We start from the raw sequence: 13,143 nt of genomic DNA, 5'->3' as shown, positions 1-13,143 counted from the left end.
AAGGGTACATAAATCGCTACTTATCTATGCTATAGGTCGCATCGAACTGATGCGATCTATACTGATAAGTGTCAGTTCTGTACCGCACAGCTTTATGAATAGACCAGTATGACACATGCGAAGTTTACCGATAATCATTCAACTGCGAAAACATCTGCATAGCGTACATCTCTGAATCAGCTCCATGACCTTTATCCATTCAACTGGCTGATTGTGCACCAATCAAGACCCGAGGGCTGGGATGATATAGCCAATCAAGCTGGCATATTGTTTACAGAGATGGACTCTCCTGACAATCCTAGCAGTTGTTTATTTGAATGACTTAATAAGTCAAAGCTAAATGAAACAGAATCAAAGGTTAGTAATAGTTAAGGGACTTTCCGCCATTTCTTATCAAAGTGACTCTTCTTCGTGATAACCTTTGAAGCAACAGAAATACACTTCTCAGGCACAGGTTTAGTAACTGGATCAGCTACCTCAAAAGTCTGCAGAAACATGGGTCTTACCAAATCAAAACCCCACATTCGATAACAAGGAAGCCCATATATTTACCACAGATATCATCATATGCTCAAAGTCTCTCGCAGTAACCACTTTACCCTGATTGGCCCCCAGCCTCCATTCTCTCCGAATTTGAATGTGATTAGCCAACAGGTGTCTAGTGCAGCACACACAGCTCTCTCCTAAGTGGGGCGGCCATTTTGTGTTGTACTTCAAGCAGCCAGCCACCTTTCTTTGCAGTAGGGACGACTCCTATGCAGTCAATGGCAGAGACGGTTATAATTAAAGGATGCTGTTAACTCAATCACATGGTTATTTCTTATAATATTTTTCAGCGAGGAAATATTTTTTCTAGCAAGGTAAAATGTAACCAGCTTATGGCTACCTACACTGTATCTACGTCTGCCCAGTCTGAGCCGGATCCTTTTTGCATTCAGTGCAGGGAAGCCACTTGAAAAGCGGGAGTGTTGATATCTTTCGAAGTGTAGATGAATGGGGGCCACATCACACCTCCTCTGGTAACTAAGCTTTTAAATCTTGAGCTATGTAGAGCTAATTGCAGCCTATATGGTAGCCGCTATTATCGCTAGGGAGTATATTTACTAAAGTGCAGGTCTACAAAATTGGAGATGTTGCCCAATAGATTCTAGGGGGTAAATTTACTAAAGTGAGAGTTTTTAGAAGAGAGTTTTAAAAGTGATGTTGCCCATAGCAGCCAATCAGATTCTACTTAACATTTAACTAGCACCTCCTAGAAGATAATAGCTAGAATCTGATTGGTTGCAATGGGCAACATCACTTTTAAAACTCACTTCTAAAAACTCTCACTTTAGTAAATTTAACCCTACAGTAGCTATCACTTTCTAGAAGGTACTAGATAAATGAGAAGTAGAATCTGATTGGTTGCTATGGGCAACACCTCCACTTTTGTAAACCCACACTTTAGTAAATATACCCCTAGATATAATAATGTTAGTGTATAGAGGAGATTAACCAGCTCCCCGTTCCCTCTAAATGGTCTCCATAATAAAAAATGAATACCAAAGAAATGAAAAAATATAAACAAACAGAAAAAAATGCAAGAAATTCTCTATCATCAAACTTCTCCTTTAAACCACGAGTTGTATGTGACTCTCGCATTCTGCATGACGGTCAGCATAAAAAAGTCTCAAATTGTTCCAGTTCCTCCTGGCCTCATTAAGTTCCCATTCAATTCCACAATGAGGATTTGTGCACATGAGTACATTACATATAGCTCTTTGAAAAAGGCAAATTAGTATAAATTAAGAAAGATTTGGGTCAAATTTCCTACTGTGATTATTTGAAATAGTGCTCGGCGTAACCTGTTTTTTATTTTAAGAAAAGGATTGGGCTAGTGCAAGTGAGCGTTGATAACGATGACAGCTATTTAATCGATGATATAGGTAGGGGAGATGTTGTCACATACATGAGTCCAACTTGGCACAGAGGCAAATTTCCACATACAGGGGTCCATTTACTAAGCCGTGAACGGAGATAAGGTACCAGCCAATCAGCTCCTAACTGATATGTCACAGGCTGTGTTTCAAAAATGACAGCTAGGAGTTGGTTGGTTGGTTAGCACTTTATCTCCATCCAAGACTGAGGGGTCTATTTACTAAGAAGTGTTAGGAGAAAAGGTGCCAGCCAATCAGCTCCCAACTGCTTAGTAAATAGACCCCTTAGTTCCATGCACACAGTGCTAGTGCAATTGCGTCCAACTCGCGTGCACCCCTGAGTGAGTCATGTAGCGTCTAGCTGAAATGAGGTAGCCTTTGTGATGAATATTCTGTCTGAGTTCTCCAATAAATTATGACAAGAATAAGATCTTGTGGACAAGGTAGGATGTTCATAGTCCTCTCCTGGTTGTATTCACTAGTGATAGCAACACATCTAAATTTTAGGTAATACATTTGACACTGAGAATTATGCTAAGGAACATGAGGAGGAAAAGAAGCTGGGAGTCTCTTTCTATGCGGTGCTGTGGAAGGGATGGAATTTGTCTTGATCTTGTGAAATAAACACTGTTATACTGTACCTTTGTTATCTTATATCAGCTCTGAGCCTTTGCCAGTCTCTCCAAACTAATATGAAATTAATTGTCTTCCAACAATTGCGGAAGAGTAGCCCTAGTGTTCTCAAAACAAATTTCACCTACCAACAAAACAATGAATTTTGAATCATCAACCTTTCTTTGTTAGGTCTAATTTTAATACTTTTTTATTTTTATTTTACAGCCTCTTTTATAAATTGAGGTTTTCCAAGTCAGGGTGTTACCTCATTATTGGTAATTGGTGGATTAGACTTGAGGAGGATAAATGCCAAATATGCCCCTTACTGATGGCTCATCTTTATTGGGAACCAAGCTAAGCATTGCAGGATTGTTGACCATAATTAACCTTTAGTGGAATGTATGGGGACGAACATTATGACCTTTTGCTGTCCATTTAGCATAGACACATATAAACTCATTACTTATTTGTCACCTCTTAGGGTTAAATCACCAGGAGTGAGTTTTGTGATAGTCATTTGTGTACTTTTGTCTTGTTAGTGCAATGCATAGGTATCAGTTCAGATGGACAATGCAATTTGGTGGAGTCAAAAAGGATTCTCGCACTCTCTGCTGCATTTCAATAAACTGTTCCTAAATGTCTATGTCCGAGAAAGATAGTTCCCCCCTGTCGGTTTTACACCTTACTGCTAATTGGCTAAGAGTCAGACCTTTCTCAGCCAATCAGCACTAAGAAGCAGGAAACCTCATGGGTCCTGTCATACTCAGGGAAGCGCTGTAAAGTACAGTATGTACGTACAGTGCTTTTATGTCCATGGGGTCGAGAAAGCAGTTTGTTATTTGCAAAGCCCCCTTGATGTCTACCTCGAGAAGGGGACCGACCAGCGCCATGGAGTAGGTAAGTATGGAGTGTGAGTGAGTGTAATAAAGGGTTAACATATTTGGTGTCCACATACTGTCATTTTTTAAAAAGATTTTCTTCAAAGTGGGGGTACAGATGCTAGCAGTTCCGTCATCAGGGGGAGGACTGCCGTGACTGAAGGCCTGTGCCTGAACAGAGAAGGGGACCCGTTCTTGGCTCCTACCGCCTATACCTGGAGAGCTGCACAGTGGAGGAATTCCCGTAGGCCATGGTGCATTGGCAATCGGTCACCAGCTGTCAGGTGGGGGGGGGGGGCACAGTGAGATTCATCTATAACTGCTGTCTGCGTACTGCAACGGCTCAGGCAGCCACTTGTGGTGCCCGCCTGGTACACTAAAGTTGTTTTTTATTATTATTATTATTGGTAGGTGTTCCATCAGAATCACCATCGAATCTAAATAGACAGGCAAACATGAATCTTAATAAATCCGTGATTTTGCGCACAAAAACCCATGCGAATCTAGGCATTGCCCAGCGTGTTTATATAGTAAACTTACCCCCCAGTCTCTGCCCTACTCAAAGCACAGCCCTAAATAAAGACCTTCAACCATACTTAGACCATATTCAATTAGCGGCGAAAAGCCGAGATGCCCAATAAACACAATGTTTTCACCTCATTCGCCTGTTTTGAGGCAAAGTTATTGCGTAGTTTTACAATGCGCGCTTCCGCTTTTCGCCCTATTCAATTGCAAAACAGGCAAAAGCGTGGAAGTGCGAATGCCATGAATGGCGAAACTAGCGAAAAAGGAATTATTTTTGGGGGGGAAAATCAGTCTGTACCCTATCCATACAGCAAACCAATATACCCGACCCAATACCTAAAACCCATTATCAAACATTTTTACATTTTCACCCCAAAAATGTCACGACTTTTTTATGTTGTATTAAAATATTTTTTTATTTTTTTCCCTAATTAGTCATTCTGGGGGTGCCCAAATGGTTCTGAATCAAGTCCCCACATTTTTACTCAAAAATAGGAATTTTGCACATCTTTTCTCCTGCCTTTGGGTGGAGAAACTTTTTTCGCCTACTTTTTCCGATGGAGTTTTGACCAAGGCGAAAACGTCCTGGAATTGAATGGGGCGATACTTCGGAAACAGGCGAAAATCGTGCTTTTCGCCTCTAATTGAATACGGGTCTACACACGGTACGACTTGAACAACCATAGATTTCCCTCCAACTTTCTGTAGTGCAGGTCAAACGATTTTGGGTGTACACACTGATAGATATCTATGATTGATATGTCAGTGAAGCTATCTTTATACAGGCAAATCTTTACAAAATCGTCCAAATTGGCCTGCATGCATGAAAGACCACAGATATAATTTTCGTTCATGCGGGAACGCGCATCGTGGGTCGATTGTTCAATGCATAAAAATTACCAATATGAACGATACCGTTATCGTTCAAATCTTGCATTTTAATCGTTACATGTGTATGCACCATTAGTCCTGAAACATCTCTGGTCGTGGATCCTAAAAAAAAAAAAGTTTAAAACTGAATTTTAAGGATCTATTATAAAAAGTTAACTATTAACAAGGGGATACAATCTATAAGATAATTGTAGAAGGTCTGTCCTGTTTACATAATGCACACGAAGTGGGCGCCTAGGCATGCCCCTCAATGACTCCCATTGCGAGCAGGAGCCGGGACAGACCTAGAAGAGGAGGACTAAGTACCCGATAAGTATGGCAGCTGGCGGTGTGGTGAATCTGGACAAAGCAAGGGGGGAGGGGGGTTTGGACATAGGTGCAACGTAGGAGGTGTAGCCAGCCAGAGCAGAGAGCGGAGTTTGAGGTGACCAGGTATATGCCATGTCCATTAAACTAATATATATTTTATATATATATATATATTTATTTATATATTATAATAAACTGAGGCTCTACTAAGAGCTATGCAGGAAGAGAAGGCGTCACATCGGCCACTTTGTAGAACACATGAGAAACGTACAAACATTGGGGTCTATTTATTAATGTCTGGCTACTATTGTACCAATGCAATTAATCACCTATTGCCATAATTTATCATTATAAACTCTTCGAGGCAGATGAGCCACATACTCAACTGTTTTGTCTATACTGTCTTGTAGAGGTATGGGTTAATTTACCGCAGATGTATGGGTTAATTTACCGCTTCACCAGGCCATCTGAGAGAACAGGTGCATGTGTGAACTGGATGGTGACTCGGACAGCTGGCTCATGCATGCAAAGCGAATAAGAAAAAGATAAAAATAGGTTTAAAAATATTGACAAATGAAAAAATATTTCATGCAAGGAATACAGCGTTTTTCCATTAGTATTTTATGCCGTCCATATATCCTTTCATCCTTTACTAGATATGTGTCACGCGATAAAGGTCAGAGGAATGAGTGCGCAGATGTAGACAATTAGTACCAGGAGTTACAATCAGGAAGCCCATAGCACAGTTCTTCTCAACCTCAACCCAGTTTGCCAACAGTTCATGTTTTTAGGATTTCTGTCTGTGGGAGCAAGTGGAATTATTACTGGCCCGGCAAATAGATTAGGGGGTCTATTTACTAAGCAGTGTTAGGAGACAGAGTGAAAAGTGATAAGGTGCCAGCCAATCAGCTCCCAACTGTCATTTTTCAAACACAGCCTGTGAGATGACAGTTGGGAGCTGATTGGCTGGCACCTTATCACTTTTCACTCTGTCTCCTAACACTGCTTAGTAAATAGACCCCTAAGGGGTCAATTTACTAAGCCTTGGAAGGAGATAAAGTGAACGAAGAGAAAGGTACTAGACAACCAGCTCCTAACTGTCATTTTTCAAACACAGCTTGTGACATGGCAGTTAAGGTAACAGCCAATCAGCTCCTAACTGCCACGTCACAAGCTGTGTTTGAAAAATGACAGTTAGGAGCTGGTTGCCTGATACCTTACCTCCATTCACTTTATCCCCATCCAAGGATTAGTAAATTAGACCCCTAACTCACTTGTGCATGATTAGAAGAAATCCACAAAACATGACATGCTGGTGGAACTTGGGGACTTGAGTTGAGAACCCTGCTATAGCATATACAGCACATTTGGGACCAAAGGGGTGCCGAGAGGGGGATGGGATTATAACTAATTAACCAGGCTTTTGTCAGGGCCCAGGAGTGAAAGGGTGCCGTAACCACCAAATCTCCTGCAATGCCACGACCACACTCATCAGTGCTTTAGAATTAATACTGTTGCTGAACTATTATGAACATTGATTTATAAAGCATTAACAAAGCCATCCATAGTGCTTTAAAACTTCTTCCAGTGCTTAAAAGCACAATACACAAAATTATAAAGTATCTTAAAAACATAACATCAAAGAAACTCCCTGCTGCAGACAAATTACTAGTTTAACTACAGCATAAATATAATAATAATAATTATTATTATCATTATGACACAACACTGACAAAAACCAGCATGGGGAACATTAAGGCAGTACAATGTAGCAAATTACAATACTTTATCATAATATACCCATAAAAGCTATATAAAATCAAAGTGACCTGAACTAAACTTTCCACAAGATTGTTAATCAGATGAGTTTCAGTTTTTGCACAAAAAGTGTTGACTGAAAAGTAGTCATTGCAGATTATGTAATAGAATAAGCGGTATAATTGCCACACCGCTGAGAGGTTTGCACTCTTAAGTAATAAAAACAAATCATTAAGCTTACCCTGCACTTTCAGGAAATATAAAACAGTTCTTGAAATGTTGCAGTTACTATACAAAAGCTTTTCATAAACTTTGTTTCCTGATCTTCAATAAACATTAACATCAAGCTGCCACATGGCAATTAGTTGTCCCCTGAAATCAATAAAAAGGTAACAATTTCGGAAAAAGACTGTACAGTAAAATAGGCCAATAATTATTTCTTCCCAGTAGTCAGTCAAACATTCTTAGGGCCCATGTTCATGAATTCTATGGAAAACAGTAAGGGAAATAAAAAAAAATAAAAAAAAAGTTGCTGGAACTCTGGTTATGTAATAAAAATTCTAAATACTGCGTGGGAAAGTCTTGGTGTATGGTTTTGTATTTATAAAGCAGTTTAGACAACCATAACTTTTATTTTAAATACAAGATCTCTACAAATACAATTAGGTGAAGTAAAGTTGCTTAATAAGTGAAAGAGAACCAAATGTCATCTCAAAGGGAAGTTGCGGGATGTGGATTGTGCAACCGACCAATTGCCATGATTAGGTCAGGGGTTAAAACTGTGCAAAACAGCCCAGATAACAAGGAGATGCATTATCTTGGGGGTGGGGAGTGTAGTGATAAACATTTGGGAACTAAATAAATAAGGAATTCATATTAATTGGTAGGAAGTAACCAGTATGATACTGTATGCAGAAAAATGGTCAACCATGTTATGTACGTTCACTTAGGAGAACTGTACAGTAGGGTTGGAATTACCTCCTAATCTCTTATACTCTAGCTGGAGTGATTGGTTACTGTGCGGTTACAGAGATCCAGGAGACAAAGTGCGCCTCTGTATATACCACAAATCATACTACATTTGTACAGAGATTATACTCCCCTCATAAACTGCCTTCACATTACTACACCTTGTCAATTATATATGTGGGGAGAGAGGAGCAGACTCTCTCTTCTCAGCATTACCTTTTTCAATAATCCAGGCTAATCTGATTAAGGTCACCATTATCCAGTCTTGTAAATGACCACACAAAATAAGATTGTTAGCAGTATAGGGAGAACTTTTATAGAGTTAATTTTTAATAGGAAATTTTTTTGTATTTCATAATAAAAATAAAAAAAATAAAAAATTAAGGCTCCCAAGATCCAGCTCTTAAGATGGCCACACATCTAAAGATTATCTGTCCAACCAGCCAACTAGTTGGCTGGTTGGAATGAAAATCTGGTAACGTATGGGAGTAACTGATGATCAGCAATTTGGTCCTAAATGCCAGAACACAGATGAAAATGGTCGTTCAGACAAGTTTGTTAAATGTTTGATCTAAACAATTTGTTCAAACAACAGTTTTTGTTCATTTTCCAGCGTTTAGGAGCAAATTGCTGATTGTCATTTGCTTTCATACCTTACCAGATTTTCATTCCAACCAGTCAACTAGTTGGCTGGTTGGACAGATAATCTTTAGATGTGTGGCCAGCTTTAGGGTGGAGATCTATCAAACCATCTACTGATGACAAGTGGAGACATTGCCCATAGCAACCAATCAGATATAGCTAGAAGCTGATTGGTTGCTATGACTTGAGAAGGTTTGATACACCATCCCCATAGTCAGTAGTTGGGATGCTATGCAAGAGTGTATGGCAGCTATCCAAGCTGTGACACAAAGGATAGAAGCCCCCACATTATCCAAGCTGTTTGTAGAAGACAAGAGGGGGGTAACTGTAATAGCCTGCAAGTTGCAAGCACCTGCTAGATTTAAAGCGGCATTAAAAAAGGCAGAACTAGCTTGGTTTTGTCTTTAAAATTATTGCTGCTTTAAATCTAATGGCTAAATTGGCAAATATTATGGGTGCCTGCAGCTCGCAGCTTATTACATTTACCCCAAGGAGTTCCGAAGAACGCACAGAAAGTTCTGACTGAAATGGGACTCTGGATGAATAGAGGCTCATAGAGATGACATTCTGGAAAGTATATTGAATCCGGTCATAGATGCTCTCAAAGTGTACTGTAATATATGGGTTAACTCTCACCTTGTAAATTATATGGATACTACCAGGCACCGAGCAGACCTGGGGCTATATAAGAGAACAATGCTCTAGGCCAGAGTTTCCCAAACTTTGCCATTACTTTCCTGGTCTTAAGTACATCCATGCTTGAGTTCAGATGATTAAATCAAATTGACTGACATACTAATTAAGCCAACTATACTCAGACATGAATATCCTTAAAACCTGGACTGTAAGGGCCAAAAAGTAAAAAAGGAGAAAAAGTAGTACAGGAGAGAAAGCTTTAACAGGTTTGTGCAAAATCATATATACAAGTATATAGAGACGTGAGAAGAATGTTGGTAACCCCAGTTATGGAGTGCTCTCTGTTGTACTTTATTGGTAAAAGGTAATACAGTATAATGTTATTGCAGTAGTTTATAACTGACTGATGCCGTCAAATTGAATACCAACAATAAAAAATCAGCAGCCTAAATGGCATTTTCCACCAATTGTTGGATATAAAAATTATATCCACATTTATTTAAACCACAATTCATGTAGGTTATACATTGTAATTGCTTACGAGCAGGGCCCTCTTCCCTCGTTTGCTTTTGGCTCCCTCACTTATACAATCATCTCGCCCACTGCCCACAAGTCACCAAACCTGTCACAGTTCAGCCGGCGCTGCTTTTGTGGGTATTGCAACTGCAGTTACACGTTCAGAATGTCGTCATTCAACATTTTGACATTCACAATGACAATGCTGATGGCCAATTTTATTACCGATGTGAAGCAATGGTTATAGAGCATGTTGTGCAATATTTTGCACTGTAAGGGATATATTTACTAACGTGCAGGTTCTTAGAAGTGGAGATGTTGCCCATAGCAACCAGATTCTACTAGCATCTTCTAGAAAATAGCTAGAATCGGATTGGTTGCTATGGGCAACATCTCCACTTCTAAAAACCCACACTTTAGTAAATATCCAGCTCTTAGGGGGGAGATGTATCAAACCATCTAATGACGACAAGTGGAGGCATTGCCCATAGCAACCAGATTCAACCCATCATTTTCTAGAATGTACAGTACATTAGTCGTTTGCTTTTTTTCTTGTTTTGTTTGCACTGCTCTTTGCAAGGTGCTGCGGACCCCTTATGGTGTAATTTAAACAAAAGATAAAGATAAATACACAGTAAAAATAACATGTATATTGTATGTTTTTGTACAAGATAGATGCAAGTATTCACTTCTGCTAAAGCTTTGGTAGAAGTTTATTCCCCAAATGCATTGAAATAAAATTCTGGAAGCAAAATTTAAACTCTCAGCACAGCAGGCCAGTTGGTAAGAAAATGTGCCACTCATTGCAATGCTGTGTTTAATACAGACCCACGCAAACTAGGGATGTGCAGGCTCGAATTAGTTCGGATTTTCCAGCCAAATTCGATTTTTTTTTTCCCGCCAAAAAGCGAGACTCAGAATTAGGCAAAATGTCATCTTTCATGGACAAACATCATGCCTCCTGGACAAAGGTCAATGAAAGATGATGCTTGTCCGTGAAAGATGACATTTTACCTCTTTCTGAGACGCATTTTTTGGCGGGGAAAAAAAATAAATCGAATTTGGCAGGAAAATCTGAACTAATCCAAGCCTGCCCATCCCTACTCAAAACAATTTGAACCACAAGGATGGGCTCAGTTCAGTGTTTGACAGCTTTATCCCCTACAGCACCTAAGCAGGGCAATTTCCTGACCTGTGCCAGCCCCACCCCCTGAAAATATGACTTCATGATGTCACGCTGAGGGAGGCGGTGCTGAAGGCACCAGGAAAAGCACTGTCCAAAGCATCCGTAGGATGCTCCAAGCGGCTCTACATGATGTGTGCCTGGAGCTTCCTTTGGATGCTCCGGGAAATTCGACAGCAGCTCTACTGGCTGTCTACAGGCATCCTGCAAGCCAAATGCAGATATCGTGGGGCAGCGATGATGCAACCCCGAGGGCTCAGCACTACGGGCAGCAGCACTGCTCACACGCCCCTGGTTGCAACCCTGATCTCGTGTATATACACCAAACAAGGATGGTGGAATATCTAATGCAGAGGTTCCCAAACTTTTTTGTATCAGAATTGCTTTCACTGCACCCCTAGGCCAAAAGTTTTTCATTGAGAAGTTCAGAAAATAATGTAGTGAAGTAAATTGTGCTTACCTATCATCCTTAGGTTCAGATATGTGGTGTTGGACAGGTTTGCGCCTCTGTTTGTCCACAAATTTACATTACATTGACCATAAATATCATGATTTGTTGCTGGACCACCAACCTGAGGCACCCCTGCTAGTGTCCCGAGGCACCCTAGGGTGCCGCGGCGCACAGTTTGGGAACCACTGGTCTAATGGAAGAGAAAGTCACCTGAAGCTACACAGGATGGGGAGAGATGCCCAAACCGTTAAAAAAAAAAACAACACACTAACTTTTTTATGCTCTGATAAAACAGTTTTAACATAAAAAAAACAAGTGACATGTTTTACTTTAGAAGAACTGAAGTCAGAACTCCACCATTTATTGACCAAATCCAATTTGACATTTCAATAATAATATATATTTTTTTTATTTATTTATTTATTTAACTTCATTACAAAACCCAGGACTGATAATCTGGCAAAGAAAAAAAAAACAAAAAACAAAACAAAAAACACAACAGATCGAAAAAAGGGCAAACAAAATTACAAAAACAACAGTGGTGACTGATGTCTGGTGAAAAATCTAGAAACTAGATTCAAGTTAGTGATGCTGGGTCTGTTATACTAGAAGATCTCTGGGCAAAGAAAGTTTTAAAAATATTTCTTACAGTTCAAACCAACCTTGAAACAGGAAAGAGGTACCTAAGGGTAATTTGACTTCTGGAAACAAATTATTTTTCATGGTTTTGCGAAGAAAACACAATTATTTAATTTACCCAGCACTCCTTCCACTGTGCAGAGATGAAGTTGTGCATACAGTAGGAGGCGAGCCCCATCTGCAATAAATTATCAGTGAACCCAAAAAAAAAAAACGCAATGAAAATACCCAATAGCAGCACGGACAGCTACCTTAACATGAAAAAGCTTCTGACTGTTTCTGCAGTGTGTTTGCGTGTCTCTTCTCCATTTGGAGAGTGCAATTGATACATTGTGTTATACATGTACGTGTCTTTTTTTCTAAAAATAAATTTGATTGTACTGTTTTGTCTTGGTGCATAGTGCAGACAGTGAAATATAGGGTGTCAATAACAGTTAGAAGGACTGTTAAATCTAAAATGCTAGAATAAAAAACAAATTAGATAATACATGTGATGTGCAACATTCACAATACTATATATTTGCCTGAACACCTCTGTAAGAATATTGGAAAATAAAGAACCCAGCTGCAACTTAACTAGATAATATGGCTAAATATAACTTTAAGGGTGAATTCAATTTAGCACGATGGCCATGAACGGGAAAAAGGAGCTTTGCGTCCAGTAACATGGGCAATTTTCTGACTCCCCATAGTGCTGCGCATGAAAATGAATAATATTTGGCTACCGCAATAAATATCAATGCGTGCAGCTAAATATCGTGGCATCACACTGTGCTGGTGTTAAACTCCGCCAATTAGTATTATCTCACTGGAGCACCTCACCGAAAAATAATTTTAACAGAAACTAAAAACAAACACTGTTTAACTTTTGTCTGAAAAGACCTTCATACACAAGAATGATTAGCTTGCCATTAATCGTTGATTATTACCTCGTTATTATAGCGTATCTACATTTCATCTGTTAGTACAGTACTTACAAATGGTTTCCATTAGTGGAGGCTCCAGAGGTGGGGCTGCAGCACAGTCCAAAATTCAAACACCAACTGCCACCCCAAACATCGCCAGCCGGGACTCACTGGCAGTTGGTGTGGCGCCCTTGTTTGAATTTTGTCCTGTGCTGCAGCCCCACTTCTGGAGTAGCCACTGGAATGGTCAATCATTTTACCCACATAGGATGGTGCATAGTGGATCGATCTGTAGTCAAGTTATTTTGCC

The sequence above is a fragment of the Taudactylus pleione genome, unplaced genomic scaffold (genome assembly GCF_031769625.1).
Source record: "Taudactylus pleione unplaced genomic scaffold, aTauple2 ptg000206l, whole genome shotgun sequence".
Taxonomy (NCBI): Eukaryota; Metazoa; Chordata; class Amphibia; order Anura; family Myobatrachidae; genus Taudactylus; species Taudactylus pleione.
This window is presented reverse-complemented; position numbering follows the sequence as displayed.